This window comes from Lissotriton vulgaris, chromosome 4_1 (genome assembly GCF_964263255.1).
Source record: "Lissotriton vulgaris chromosome 4_1, aLisVul1.2, whole genome shotgun sequence".
NCBI lineage: Eukaryota > Metazoa > Chordata > Amphibia > Caudata > Salamandridae > Lissotriton > Lissotriton vulgaris.
This window is the reverse complement of record NC_141691.1, coordinates 637,273,274-637,288,193: the sequence shown is the minus strand read 5'-3', so window position 1 is coordinate 637,288,193 and position 14,920 is coordinate 637,273,274. Positions and strand designations below refer to the sequence as shown.

The following is a 14,920-nucleotide window of genomic DNA, read 5'->3' as shown; positions in this document are numbered from 1 at the left end:
TGAGAGCTCCAGAGTGGATGGACTTCATGTTGTAGGTGGTGTCTTGGGTAGAGAGGATGTTCCAGGTGGTCAGTGTATGGTTTGTCTCAGCAACGGCAGTGGCATATCTGTCAAGGAAGTACGTGGGTGTGAGTTGCGTTCTTGTTGTGGTAGTGGATGAGCTTGTCGCACAGCTCCTGTGTAGGGTTCATAAATGCGGTTTCCATTTTCTGCTAACATGACATTTCGTTCAGGAATTCACAAGCAATACTAGTTGTAGAATAGGTACATTACTGTATGAGTGATAAAGGAGAGTTCCTGAGAAGAAGATTTTTACGAAAGAACATGAGGAACCAGAGTGTCAAATGCAAGGCCTAATAAGCAATGTTGCGATCTAACCTGTGTGTGAGAAGATGCAGTTCCCATGTACAGTGTGAGACGTTCCCCCAGTCTTGCTGTCTGCAACATGAGAAATGGACAAGAACAATGGACCCCGGATGATGCGTTCAAAGGGGGTGTTATCTATACAACTTTAGGTGTTATAATTTAGTGCTCACCCTGTGAGAGATTCAGAAGCCCCTTTCTGACCTTGACAGATGCTTTCCTGATCCCTTCTGGTTTCCTTACCACAGATTTCCTGGACTTTGAGAGATTTAGACCTCTTTTTCTTACTTTGATTCTTTCCTAAGTGTGACTTAGGATAACACTCTTTTCTTGACCCATAGAAGGCTAATGGCCAGGCTTCTGAAATACTGGCACCTTCCCAAATATTTTTCCTTGCCTGGTTTAATTTCCTTTATGGAAATTTCTGATTTAGAGACTAGATTTTAGAACCATCCTTTAGCAGGAACTCTATCATATGTAGTCTAGATTCATTCATGCATAGACAACAGAACTTGCAACTCTTCTCTGAGCACCAAATATTACTTTTAATCTTTTGTATTGCTGTAACTAAATTGCTTGTTTGCCTTATATTAGCCTGCCTTAATTTCTTACACAGGTTAGGGCTGCTTATGACTATATTGTACCTCTATAGCATGGTTTTAAGAGTCCTGTATCTGAACTGGATTTTGAATTTGTAATAAACATTAACCCATAGCTACTGATTTCTGGTCCTCACTGTGTATCCAAGTGGATTGTACTGTTAATTGAATTTGATTTGTGTCAATTGTTAACTTCCATGACCTCTCAGTCGAACAAAAAGGTCTATCGGAGGACGAATGCTAAGCAAGGACCCAGAAAATGCTGGATCAAGGAGCATCCAAGTTACTACAGCCAATTAACCTAAATTGTCAATAATTTACAGGTTGGGCAAATGATGAAACACATTCAGGAGTAACTTTAGCTTACAGACTTTGGCAGTATTGCAATATACCAGTATCATACTGCAGTTTATCAACCCAGCAGCAATTAGTGACAAATTGGGGTTTAAGGAACCCTATTTTTAGATATTAATAATTCACTACTAAAGCAAACGCATACGGCAGGTAAATATATATCGCATTATATATGTATCAAGTGTGCCCTTACAGTGACTCGAGGACTAAACGTTCTACTAGCTATTTAGCTATCTGTTAGGGGTGCAGGACAATTGGCCTGACAAACCGAGAGCCTTAACATTTGTTCTTCTGACTTGCTATTTCAAAATAGGGCAGGCAGGGTCTGCTCCCATTCATTCCAGAGCCCTGCTCTGCCCTTGGGCTCCAACCTCAGAAAGAAAGAGAACCATCTATCAAACATTTGTACAAGCAAGGGCATAATATTGACCTTAATCCTTCCTTATCCCCATGCAGGTCTACCCACCTGCTATCTGAGACTCCAGGAGAGTAGAGTTAAACCATGTACAAAACGAAATGGGAGTTGGGAAAGAGAATGATAGATAGTAGTAGGTAGTTGGCTGGAAGGCCCAGGATGAATTAGCAGAAACAATCGTAATGGCTCAGCATCTTGAACAGTAGTTGAGCAATGGCCACTTCTCTGCTGAAAGATAAGGCTCACAGCAATGAAGAAAATCTGAAAGACAAGCACATTAAATTGACCAAGCAAATTGATGGATTTAATATACCAAGTGTGGAGTTTGGGCGGACTGCATCTAGTTCCCAGACATACCAGGAAACTTGCTGAACGTCTAAATTAAAAGGAGAAGATGCTAAAGCACAGGTAAAGAGAAGCTATGAATGTAAACAAAGCAACAACAACAAATAACAATCAAAGTTCAAAGGGAATAGGGACAGACTAAACCGAAGGGAGGGAAAAACAATAAAGGTGATGGGACAAAAAGCTGTGTGTGAATTGAAGCACAAGTAAATGAGTTGTAACAACTGCTGTTGCCAAAAACCAGTTTATGCACGAAGAAGGTCTTTATAGAACTCTCCCTAGACAGACCTGGAAGGATTCCTCACTATGGCCAGCGCTATAACTGCCTGTGTAGCATAACTAAACTATTGTGTCCCGGAACAATTAGCCCTGCATGTTTTTAGCTTTCACTGCACTGTTCACAATCGCCTTCATGTATGCTGTCATTTAGGGCTTCTCGGAGTGACTGCATCTGGTGCCATGGCACCAGTTCTGACCTTGTCAGGTGGAAGAGAGTTCATCTTAATAGGGAAGTGGCTTAAGATCTGGAGAGACCTCACTCGGGGCAGAGGGTTCTGCTCTCTTGAAACAGAGACTTCTGGGTAATTGTATAGCAAGGTGAAGAGAAAGTACTGCAAAGACGGTAGAAATAGTGTTAGAAATTTGTCAGGATTTGGTAGAGAAAATTCTCAAATCACTGGCCACTGCATAGGGTAAGACTGGAGCCGGACGACAAACTTCTTTAGAAAATTCCCTAAAACATGGCTCTTTAGCCGGGACCAGTGACATTTTTCAGTTTTGGAGACCCAGTATCTTTTGTTGCAGGATCACGCTAGCGCCGGGACACCTCTGTTTGAGGTAGCTCCCGTGCTTTACAAATGCTGATTTATTGTATTGTGCATTCCTTGACCTACAAAGACTCCACAGCAAAGCGGTGGCTGTTGGACTTTGCCCATTTCTGCAGGGCCATCCCCAATCTTTTTACCTTCACCCTCCTGCTTTCTGAACCCGTTTTTGTTCCCTTTTAGGACTCTGCACACTTTACCACTGCTAAACAGTGATGAAATGGTTGTGCTCTCTCCTTTAAATATGGTAGAAGTGTCTTATACCCAATTGGCACATTTATTTTTACTTGTAAGTCTCAAGTAAAGTAGTACTACATGTACTCAGAACTTGTCAAGTAAATACCACTAGTGGGCTTGTAGCACATACTGTGCCACCAATTTCAGTAGCCCTTTAAATAGGTCTCAGGCCTACCATTGCAGCCTCTCAGTGGAGAAGTGTGGCTCAATGATTAGAGCGGCAGACCCTGATGCAGAGGTCTGGCGCGGGACCAGGGTTCAATTCCCCGCCTCGGCGGGTCTTGGGCTCAAAAATTCCACAGACCTGATCATTCTCGCCTCGGTGCCTATTCCAATCATGGAGTCCCACTCTGCAGCTCTGGGCAATAGGTTGCTTAATCTCCACAACGGCCTCCACAATGCTAAGGATGCCTGGCCTCCACCTTGGGGGTGCCCAGGAGTGGACGCCTCACAGGGAAAGCCAGGATGGGTTCCACAGCGGTATTCGTACAAGCGCCTTGAGACCCTTGTGGGTGAGTACTGCGCTATACAAGTATCAATTTACATTTACATTTTACGCGGCCATTTTGACCTGGCAAAATAAATCTCTTGTATGGGGTTATTCAAGCACGATACCTGAAAAGGACCGTGTGCACAGCTGGTGAATGTTAAGCTCACTTCGCAAAATTTCTGCCAAATGTGTTTAGAACCTTCATGCAAAATGTAACAAAAAAAAGTCTTCAAAAAATGATATCCCTATAAATTTTCATTCCAATTTGTGAAACACAGAATTTTCTGAATATCTCATTCAATTCAGTACAATAATCAATGCATCATGATAACTCGTAGATCCAAAGTAATTACACAACATTGTTGATGTATCATTGCTTCAACAACCACAAAATGACAAAATGTTTATGTTTCTATTTTTAGTGTCCCCTGAGGAAGGGACATAAGGTCCCGAAGTGCATTGGGCCGAAGGTCAATCGCAATCTCCATCAAGATAGTGCAATAATGTAATGACTGTGTAATTACTTTGGATGTACGAGTTATCATGATGCAATGATTACTGTACTGAATTTAATGAGAGATTCAGAAAATTCAGTGTTTTACAAATTGGACTGAAAATTTATGGTGATATTTTTTGAATACTGTTTTTTGTTACATGTTGCATGAAAGTTTGAAATATATTTGGCAGAAATTTTTCGAAGTGAGCTTAACATTCACCAGCTGTGCGCACGGTCATTTTCACGCTATTGCGCTTTAATAACCCCATACATTCATGTTCACATGAGGGACTGGCAGCCCTCTTACAATGTGTAGCTCGCACTAGTAAGAAAAACTTTTTTCGAGAAAGATTTAGCTTTACTTGAAAAGTCATTTGTCCTTTTTGGTGTGCAATTGCCAATTTTGTTCTATTCATCCAAAAATTAAATCTCTTGCTAGGCCTAAGCCATCCTATTTAACCCCTTCGATGCTCATGACGAGCTCAGCTCGTCATGAGGCACGGTTGAGCTGTGCTTATGACGAGCTGAGCTCGTCATGAAACCATAGTATTCATAAAAGTAAAGCACAGGAGGGTAAAAGTCCCAGCAGCCAAGGTGTTAATACATATAAGTCGCCGCTAGCGAAGGCCCTAACCAGCCTGTAGGGCAGGGTTCAGTGTATTCAATAAGTTTGACATATACTTTAAACTTTTACATGTACTGTAGAAAAACCTGTTTTTCACTACTGCAAGGCCTTCCTTTCCCATAGGATAACATTGGATTACCTTATTACATTTAATAAGTGAAAATTTTCAATTGGAATCAGAGAGGAATATTGAGTTTGGTGTCTAAATAATTAGAATGTAAAGTCCTATTTAATGGTAAAGTCAGATTTTAAGTCTCATTTCTGAAAATGCCACTTTAAGAAGTTGATAATTTCTTGTCCCAATCATTTAGTGCCAGTTTCCAGGGTCAAATGACTAGGTGTAGTTGGCATTTCTTTGCATATTGCTCCCAGACAGTGAGACAAAGGAGGAATAGATGTTGGCAGAATGGGCTATCTCTGACTTGATAGGGGGATGGAGCGGTCATCTCCAACACTTGCCCATCACAAAGGCTCTGCCTATGCACACTCACAAAGGGTTTGATGTTAATATTTTACATCTCCAGACAAGCTGGGGCCTTAGCAGGGAGGCAGGAAAATCCAAGCCACCATGGGGTGTGGGTGGAAACATCCAGAACCTTCTCCTACTTCAATCAGGCACCAAGTATAAATATTGGACCCTCAGACCAAACTCTTCAGTACACCATTGGACCCTGTGGATACTACAGAAGGAGGACTGTTGTGCTGCTATGATTTCAGAAGGACTGCTACTCTGCTTGCTTAGAAGGAAGACTAGACCCGAACCCTACATCCCAGGCAGAAGTGACTCCAAGAATTAGCTGACTAACTGTTCTGAACTACAGGGACATAGGCTCCAGAGGCCTTAGCACAACTGCCCAGCTGACCTGTAACTGGACATGCCCAAGGCCTGCTGGCCTCTGTTCCTGATCCCCAAGAAATACCTCCCAGGTCCTAGACCCTTGATATTGCATCAGTTGAGCTCCCTCTCGAAGAAAAGAAGAAATCCTTAAGTTTTGGTTTCCTCTTGACCACAATTGGCCTGTTTGCGCCAAGGTTTTTCCACCCGCACCAACTCAAAGCTCCAGTGATTCCTACTCTTCGTGCTACAAGCGACCTCCAGCAACATGAAAGGTGCACTTCACACTACAGCATCAACAGCCCGCAGTGACCGCCAACGCGAATCTCCAGCACCGACCATCCCTGATGCCACACAGGATCTTCGTGCTACAGCGACAACCGTCTGCGACGCCCAAACTGATCTTCATGCTACAGGAACAACCATCTGTGACACACTCCTGGCTCCTCCTGGCCCGGTCCACTGCAAAGAGAACTCTTTGCGCTGAACATTTAAATGTAACCATTATAGAAAATGGGGTAACCCAAAACGGTTTTTTGGACCTGGGTAGTCAATTTTAACATAGAAACAATGGCCCAACCCGAAATTGATTATTGGCTCAATGAATCAGTACTCACAGTTAATCATTTTTATGAGTGTGTACAATTGATCACCTCTTGTAGATTTTATCAAAACACTTCAAAATGCAACCACCTTAGAAAAGTTAATTTATTCAAAAAAGGAGTTTTCATGAATTGCTCCAACACAGCAGGGAAATTTCAAATATACATTAATAAAATTTTTTCAAACAACGAACGGTAACAAAGAGAGCAGCGTGCTTCTATAAAGGTGCCGGAAAAACAGAAGGAAGAAAGTGATTTAAATAGAAAGGGTGTAAGCCTCAACAGAATAGTGACATAGGGTAATTTATAAAATTGAAAACAACGCAATGCTGTACAAAAAACAGCAAAAATATGTAATAAGGCCACTGATTGCTTATTTGTCTTTTAGCATTTATACATTCTTTTACTGGCATGTATAATGTTTTTTGGAAGAGGTAGTGGTCCTATTTTGTGGAGTATAGCGTCGACGTTTCGACCCGTCTGGTGGTACTAGGGTAGCTGGGGACCTCGACCTGCGGGTCTTCTTCAGGACGTGTGTGGCACAAAAGGACTCTGTACCGAAGTTGGTAAAGCTGTGGGCCTACAATGAATTACAAAAGGCAATATTCAGGTGGGTGCATAAAATTAGGTACTGAAGTGGAGGTACCTGGACTTCGGTTATTTTCTTACCCAGAATTTCTTTTAGTGGGAAGATCAAGAGCCTCCTACATCTGGATGGTCTTAGACAAATGATTGGTCACAGTCCCACTCCTTCAATGCCTGGGGAGGAGTATCATGTGTCAATACCTCATACAATTAGGTATCCATTAAATTGATTGCTCAAGTGTCATTTACAAAGGCTTACCGAATTGGTAGTCGTAGCCCTTCCACCAAAGAAATTCAATTGGTGATATCAAAGATGACAAATGGGATTTAATCCGTTACTGTAAGGAAACATATAATGCATGTATTTAAAAGGATGTCAATCGGTGTTTTCGGTCCGTTTTTATGAAGAACAATTTAGTGTTTCATACCTTTCTGTGTGCATGTACAGGCATCATGATGAATGTAGATGAAGCTCATTAAATGCGCCAGAAACTCCTGCAAGAACATGCAGAAATCGAATGTAACCTTTGTTATATTATATAAAGAAAAAGGTACATCGTGTTTATAAGTCACCGATGGTTTGCGGTCTATTATTTACCTTGTGGCGTGGCGGTTCTTACTTAGGGTTGTTCGTGATGGTCGAGAAAGTCTCATCCGGCGGTTAAGGGCGCTGCGTGAGAGCACAAATGAAGTCATGTCAGGGACGGATTGTGATGGTCTCGCAGCCTAGCCGGCATTAGTATGGTTTTAAGAAATTGTATACGGAGGATTGTAAGTCTTACCGGGAGTGCAAGTTCCCTGGCGGCGACTGTTCAAGTCCGGGGGCCTCGTAACGCGGTGACGTCATACGGGCGTTTTGAGCGTTCGAGGAAAGGTCGAAATAGAGAGCGGACTCTGTGGAGCTCTCTGCTAATTCTTGGGGAAAAGATGGATTGGACATTATTGTTAGTGGCCACAAACAAGGGACTCAGTGTAGTTCTTAATGCGCCCATTGTCATGGCAATGGTAATAACAAAGATTGGCCTGACGTGAGCAAGAGTAAAAACAATTGGGACGCTTATTAGACGAATCAATTATTAGTTTAGATACTGCTGTTAATTACTTTGTTTTAAAGATGGGCCTAAAGTAAGGGCTCTGAGTTAGCTGTTATGTATCCAATGCATCAGGATTTTAGTCGACACTGAAGAGGGACTGAGTGTAGTTCTCAGTGCTTTGGTAATACAGTATATCAGGGGTTGGTCAGACGTTTACAAAAATTGAATACTGTTAAGGCGCATCATCTGTTGTTTAGCACTGCTACTTGTTTGCTGATCTCTTCATATTCGTTTAACCCTCGCTTTATAGTGTCGAATAGATGTATAACACGGCACTCTCGAAGGCTCAATACATGACTGAAGTCTCCTCCTCTAGGGTTAGGTGTTACCTTTTCCAGGACACACCATTTGAGACTATCAGGTGTATGTTCAAATTTTGTGAAATGCTCCACCAGGGGTGCCCCCTGGGTCTTACATTTGATACGACTTACATGTTGCAGTATACGGCACTTTACTTTTTGTATAGTTTGACCGATATATACAAATCCGCATGGGCATGTGATCGCATAAATGACCCCACTTGAATTACAGTTACTGTGTTCTTTTAGCATGTGTGTGTAGTTGTTATGTTTGAAACTCTTAATTTCTTGGGATAATGGGCATGCTTTACAATTTCCACATTTCGCGTGGCCCTTTACTGGTGGGATCCCCCATAGGACAGTTTGACTTGGTGGATTTTTGCTGGGCAGTAGAGCTTTCACTACATAATCTCTTATATTTTTCGCCTTCTTAAAAGCATGTAGTGGCAATGGAGCATTACCAATTTCGTCAGCAATCATATGCCAGTGTTGGTTAATTATTTTTTTGATCCTGTTACTCTTCGTTGAGTATGTAGTAACACACACTATTCGATCTTCATTTTGTTTCTTATTATCTCTCACTTCTAGAAGGTGTTCTCTATGATTATACCAGGCACGTTTGCGTGCCTGTTTTAAGAGCCTAATCGGGTAGCCTCGATCTATCAACCGAGATAGGAGGCCCGCTGATTCATTAAAGAAATCCTCCTTCCTGGTGCAGTTCCTCCGCAGCCTCAGGAATTGTCCAAAGGGGAGGTTGTCCCTGAGGTTGCGGGGATGGTGGCTACTATACCGGAGTAAGGTGTTCCGTTCACTACCCTTACGGTATAGGCCAGTGTATAGCACACCTTGGTCAGCATTAATTGTGATGTCCAAAAAGTTGATTTTTGACTTATCAAATTCTACGGTAAACTGGATGTCTGTGGACCGTGTGTTAAGCCATTCATGAAAGGAAATTAGTTCCTCTGTGTTACCATTCCATACGATTAAAACGTCATCTATGTAACGACGCCATAACCCTATGTGGTTTAAGTAAGGGTTGGCATCATTGAGGATATTGGCTTGTTCGAAGGCATCCATAAAGATTATGGCCAGATTGGGGGCAAAGCTTGCCCCCATTGCCACTCCTTTAGTCTGAACGTAGTACTTATCCAGAAAGATGAAGAAATGTTTAGTCATTGCCAAGGTTAAAAGTTCAATGATAAATTCTGTCGGTACCCGGTGGGGTGCCGGACGTGAGTTTAGCACATGCTCAATGACTATCAGAGCTTGCTTTTGCGGGATATTCGTATATAAGGATTGGATATCCATTGTGGCAAGTAGGCTGGTTCCCGGGTCATATGGACGTCCGTCTAGGAGCAAGATGGTTTGCATCGTATCTTTAAGATACGTGGTTGTCTCCTCTGCTAGAGGTTTCAGGAATGTATCGATGTACTTACACAGTGGCTCCAAAAGGGAGCCACAGCCTGAAATGATCGGTCTGCCTGGTGGATTCTGCATTCTTTTATGGATTTTTGGCAGAGTATAAATAGTTGGTGTTCTGGGATGTTTATTATTGAGATATTCATACTCGTGTTTATTGATGAAGCCCAAGTCTAATCCTTGTGTAGTGATGGAATTGATTTTTTTAGTGATTTCTTTTGTCGGGTCCCCTTTTAATTTCTCATAATTGCCTTCAACTCCTAACTGGGCAAGAATTTCATTAGTGTATTGGTCATAATTTTGTACGACAATGGCTCCGCCCTTGTCGGCTGGTTTAATTACTATATTGGCATTTTCTTTTAGCGTGGTGAGTGCTGTTCGTTCTGCCTTGGTAATGTTATATTTAACATATTGTCTCTCTGATACGGTATTCTCTACATCTCTCAACACCAGTTGTTCAAAAGCCAAGATTTTTGATGACATTAAGTGAGCAGGAGGGTTGAATTTGGATGGTGGTCTTAGACCACTTCCAGAGAAAACAGGATTGTGTGGGACTTTTTGAAAAAAATGTTTCAGTCTTATTTTTCTAAAGAAGTGGTGTAATTCCATTTTGAGATTGAAAGAATTGGGCATTGAGGTCGGTACAAAAGACAGGCCTTTTTCTAGTACACTCTGCTCGTCTTGGTGTAACTCATAGTTAGAGAGATTGATTATTGGATTCTCAGGTTTATAAACTACCATCTGTAGTGTTGTCTCCTGGTTTGTATCTCTCCGTGTGATGTCTGTTGGAACTGTGTCTGACCCCTTAACACACGGTCCACAGACATCCAGTTTACCGTAGAATTTGATAAGTCAAAAATCAACTTTTTGGACATCACAATTAATGCTGACCAAGGTGTGCTATACACTGGCCTATACCGTAAGAGTAGTGAACGGAACACCTTACTCCGGTATAGTAGCCACCATCCCCGCAACCTCAGGGACAACCTCCCCTTTGGACAATTCCTGAGGCTGCGGAGGAACTGCACCAGGAAGGAGGATTTCTTTAATGAATCAGCGGGCCTCCTATCTCGGTTGATAGATCGAGGCTACCCGATTAGGCTCTTAAAACAGGCACGCAAACGTGCCTGGTATAATCATAGAGAACACCTTCTAGAAGTGAGAGATAATAAGAAACAAAATGAAGATCGAATAGTGTGTGTTACTACATACTCAACGAAGAGTAACAGGATCAAAAAAATAATTAACCAACACTGGCATATGATTGCTGACGAAATTGGTAATGCTCCATTGCCACTACATGCTTTTAAGAAGGCGAAAAATATAAGAGATTATGTAGTGAAAGCTCTACTGCCCAGCAAAAATCCACCAAGTCAAACTGTCCTATGGGGGATCCCACCAGTAAAGGGCCACGCGAAATGTGGAAATTGTAAAGCATGCCCATTATCCCAAGAAATTAAGAGTTTCAAACATAACAACTACACACACATGCTAAAAGAACACAGTAACTGTAATTCAAGTGGGGTCATTTATGCGATCACATGCCCATGCGGATTTGTATATATCGGTCAAACTATACAAAAAGTAAAGTGCCGTATACTGCAACATGTAAGTCGTATCAAATGTAAGACCCAGGGGGCACCCCTGGTGGAGCATTTCACAAAATGTGAACATACACCTGATAGTCTCAAATGGTGTGTCCTGGAAAAGGTAACACCTAACCCTAGAGGAGGAGACTTCAGTCATGTATTGAGCCTTCGAGAGTGCCGTTTTATACATCTATTCGACACTATAAAGCGAGGGTTAAACGAATATGAAGAGATCAGCAAACAAGTAGCAGTGCTAAACAACAGATGATGCGCCTTAACAGTATTCAATTTTTGTAAACGTCTGACCAACCCCTGATATACTGTATTACCAAAGCACTGAGAACTACACTCAGTCCCTCTTCAGTGTCGACTAAAATCCTGATGCATTGGGTACATAACAGCTAACTCAGAGCCCTTATTTTAGGCCCATCTTTAAAACAAAGTAATTAACAGCAGTATCTAAACTAATAATTGATTCGTCTAATAAGCGTCCCAATTGTTTTTACTCTTGCTCACGTCAGGCCAATCTTTGTTATTACCATTGCCATGACAATGGGCGCATTAAGAACTACACTGAGTCCCTTGTTTGTGGCCACTAACAATAATGTCCAATCCATCTTTTCCCCAAGAATTAGCAGAGAGCTCCACAGAGTCCGCTCTCTATTTCGACCTTTCCTCGAACGCTCAAAACGCCCGTATGACGTCACCGCGTTACGAGGCCCCCGGACTTGAACAGTCGCCGCCAGGGAACTTGCACTCCCGGTAAGACTTACAATCCTCCGTATACAATTTCTTAAAACCATACTAATGCCGGCTAGGCTGCGAGACCATCACAATCCGTCCCTGACGTGACTTCATTTGTGCTCTCACGCAGCGCCCTTAACCGCCGGATGAGACTTTCTCGACCATCACGAACAACCCTAAGTAAGAACCGCCACGCCACAAGGTAAATAATAGACCGCAAACCATCGGAGACTTATAAACACGATGTACCTTTTTCTTTATATAATATAACAAAGGTTACATTCGATTTCTGCATGTTCTTGCAGGAGTTTCTGGCGCATTTAATGAGCTTCATCTACATTCATCATGATGCCTGTACATGCACACAGAAAGGTATGAAACACTAAATTGTTCTTCATAAAAACGGACCGAAAACACCGATTGACATCCTTTTAAATACATGCATTATATGTTTCCTTACAGTAACGGATTAAATCCCATTTGTCATCTTTGATATCACCAATTGAATTTCTTTGGTGGAAGGGCTACGACTACCAATTCGGTAAGCCTTTGTAAATGACACTTGAGCAATCAATTTAATGGATACCTAATTGTATGAGGTATTGACACATGATACTCCTCCCCAGGCATTGAAGGAGTGGGACTGTGACCAATCATTTGTCTAAGACCATCCAGATGTAGGAGGCTCTTGATCTTCCCACTAAAAGAAATTCTGGGTAAGAAAATAACCGAAGTCCAGGTACTTCCACTTCAGTACCTAATTTTATGCACCCACCTGAATATTGCCTTTTGTAATTCATTGTAGGCCCACAGCTTTACCAACTTCGGTACAGAGTCCTTTTGTGCCACACACGTCCTGAAGAAGACCCGCAGGTCGAGGTCCCCAGCTACCCTAGTACCACCAGACGGGTCGAAACGTCGACGCTATACTCCACAAAATAGGACCACTACCTCTTCCAAAAAACATTATACATGCCAGTAAAAGAATGTATAAATGCTAAAAGACAAATAAGCAATCAGTGGCCTTATTACATATTTTTGCTGTTTTTTGTACAGCATTGCGTTGTTTTCAATTTTATAAATTACCCTATGTCACTATTCTGTTGAGGCTTACACCCTTTCTATTTAAATCACTTTCTTCCTTCTGTTTTTCCGGCACCTTTATAGAAGCACGCTGCTCTCTTTGTTACCGTTCGTTGTTTGAAAAAATTTTATTAATGTATATTTGAAATTTCCCTGCTGTGTTGGAGCAATTCATGAAAACTCCTTTTTTGAATAAATTAACTTTTCTAAGGTGGTTGCATTTTGAAGTGTTTTGATAAAATCTACAAGAGGTGATCAATTGTACACACTCATAAAAATGATTAACTGTGAGTACTGATTCATTGAGCCAATAATCAATTTCGGGTTGGGCCATTGTTTCTATGTTAGAACATTTAAATGTAACTCTTTCAGCTGGACTAACCTGGTCCCTGTATCCAGCCCACACTCCATCATGGTCGTCTAGAAATTGTGACTTTTACCCGGTCTCACACGGATAGATAACCGCAAGTGGCGCTTTTTGGCACTATACTTACCTGTAATCTTTACATTTGCATATCTCCGGTTCTACTGATTAGATTTTTGTTTTGGTCTCAAATAATAAAATTCTACTCTATTTTTTAAATTGGTGTGGGATTTTTCTTGTGTTGTGTTTCTACTTTATTACTGTTTGAAGTGCTGCATAAATACTTTACATATTCCATCTCAGTTAAGCCTGATAGCTTTTGTGCCAAGCTATCAGAATTTAAGTGCAGGTTAATTTAGGGTTTGCTTGGGATTTCACCCTGACAGGAATTGTGGTTATTGCTTGAGTAGGGTTTTACCCCCCTTAATCAGTAACCCAATTTCCCACATTGGTGTTCAGCGGTGAGGACTAGGACTTGTGATTGTGCAGTACCATACAGTGATTTTGTGTTACAATAAAATCACAGATAAATAATTTGATACCATTTTGAGTTCTTTTGAATTCTCCTTGGTTGGCTATTTAGCTTTTTCCAAATTTCCCTCATTCCACCGTACTGTTAGTAACCATACCTGAAGAAATGGGATTCAAGCTCATCAACCTGGAGCGCCATCCTGTGGTTGAGCTCAAGCAGTTCTGTAAGGAAAGGAGACTTCTAACCAAGAAAGGCACCAAGAAGTTAGAGCTTCAGAAAGCTTGGAGAGCATGGACAGATGCTCACCAGTTGCCGACAGCAACAGAGGATGGGGATGAGGAGGATGATATGTAGGAGCAGGGCCTGGATGTCAACTTTGAGATGCAGCACTCAAGTGAGGTGGATGACATGTCTACTCAGTTGGAACTCCTTGGCATAACCTAGAGCAGTGTGTGTTCACAAGGTTTGCCCCAAGAGGAGCTGGCAGACAGGAAGGTGGACTAGGAGTTTAGACTACAGATGACCGAGCTCAAGATGGAGAAGAAACCTGATGCAGAGAGAGCCATGAAAAGAAACTGGTGATGGAGGAAAGAAGAATGATCCATGAGCAAAGTCTCGAAGAGCTCGACATCAGAGCCAAGCAAGTGGAGTCTAGTAATAATGATAGCAGCATACCCACAGTGCCTGAAGGAGAACTAGAAGGTCCACATACTCAAATATCTGGTGCCCAGCTATGTGGTAGGGGATGACATTGACAAGTGGTTTTCTGCCTATGAGGTGGCCTGTAAGATGCTCAGGGGACATCACTCTGGAAACACATGCCTGCAGTAAGAAGGGATACCTTTCTTACACTGGAGTTTGGGGACAGATGAAGCATACTTTAATGAAACCCATCCTTGTCATCAAGTTTCAATTCACCTAAGAGAAGTATCACATTTGGTTCAGGGATAGCCAAAGGATATAGAACCAGTCTTGGGTTAATTTTGGCACTGAAAGGTTGGTTACGGTTATTAAAAAAATCAATAAATAACATTGAAAAGGGGGGAAAAAAGGTAACCATCTTGATTTTCGGCTCTCTGGTGCCCG

General features: G+C 41.9%; 1 protein-coding gene across 1 annotated transcript in view; it reads right to left on the bottom strand.

Moving 5' to 3' along the window:
• The window catches only part of PKD1L1 (polycystin 1 like 1, transient receptor potential channel interacting), a 1,739,639-nt gene that overhangs the window by 1,326,300 nt on the left and 398,419 nt on the right, over positions 1 to 14,920 (bottom strand). The gene's annotated exons all lie outside the window — the stretch shown is intronic.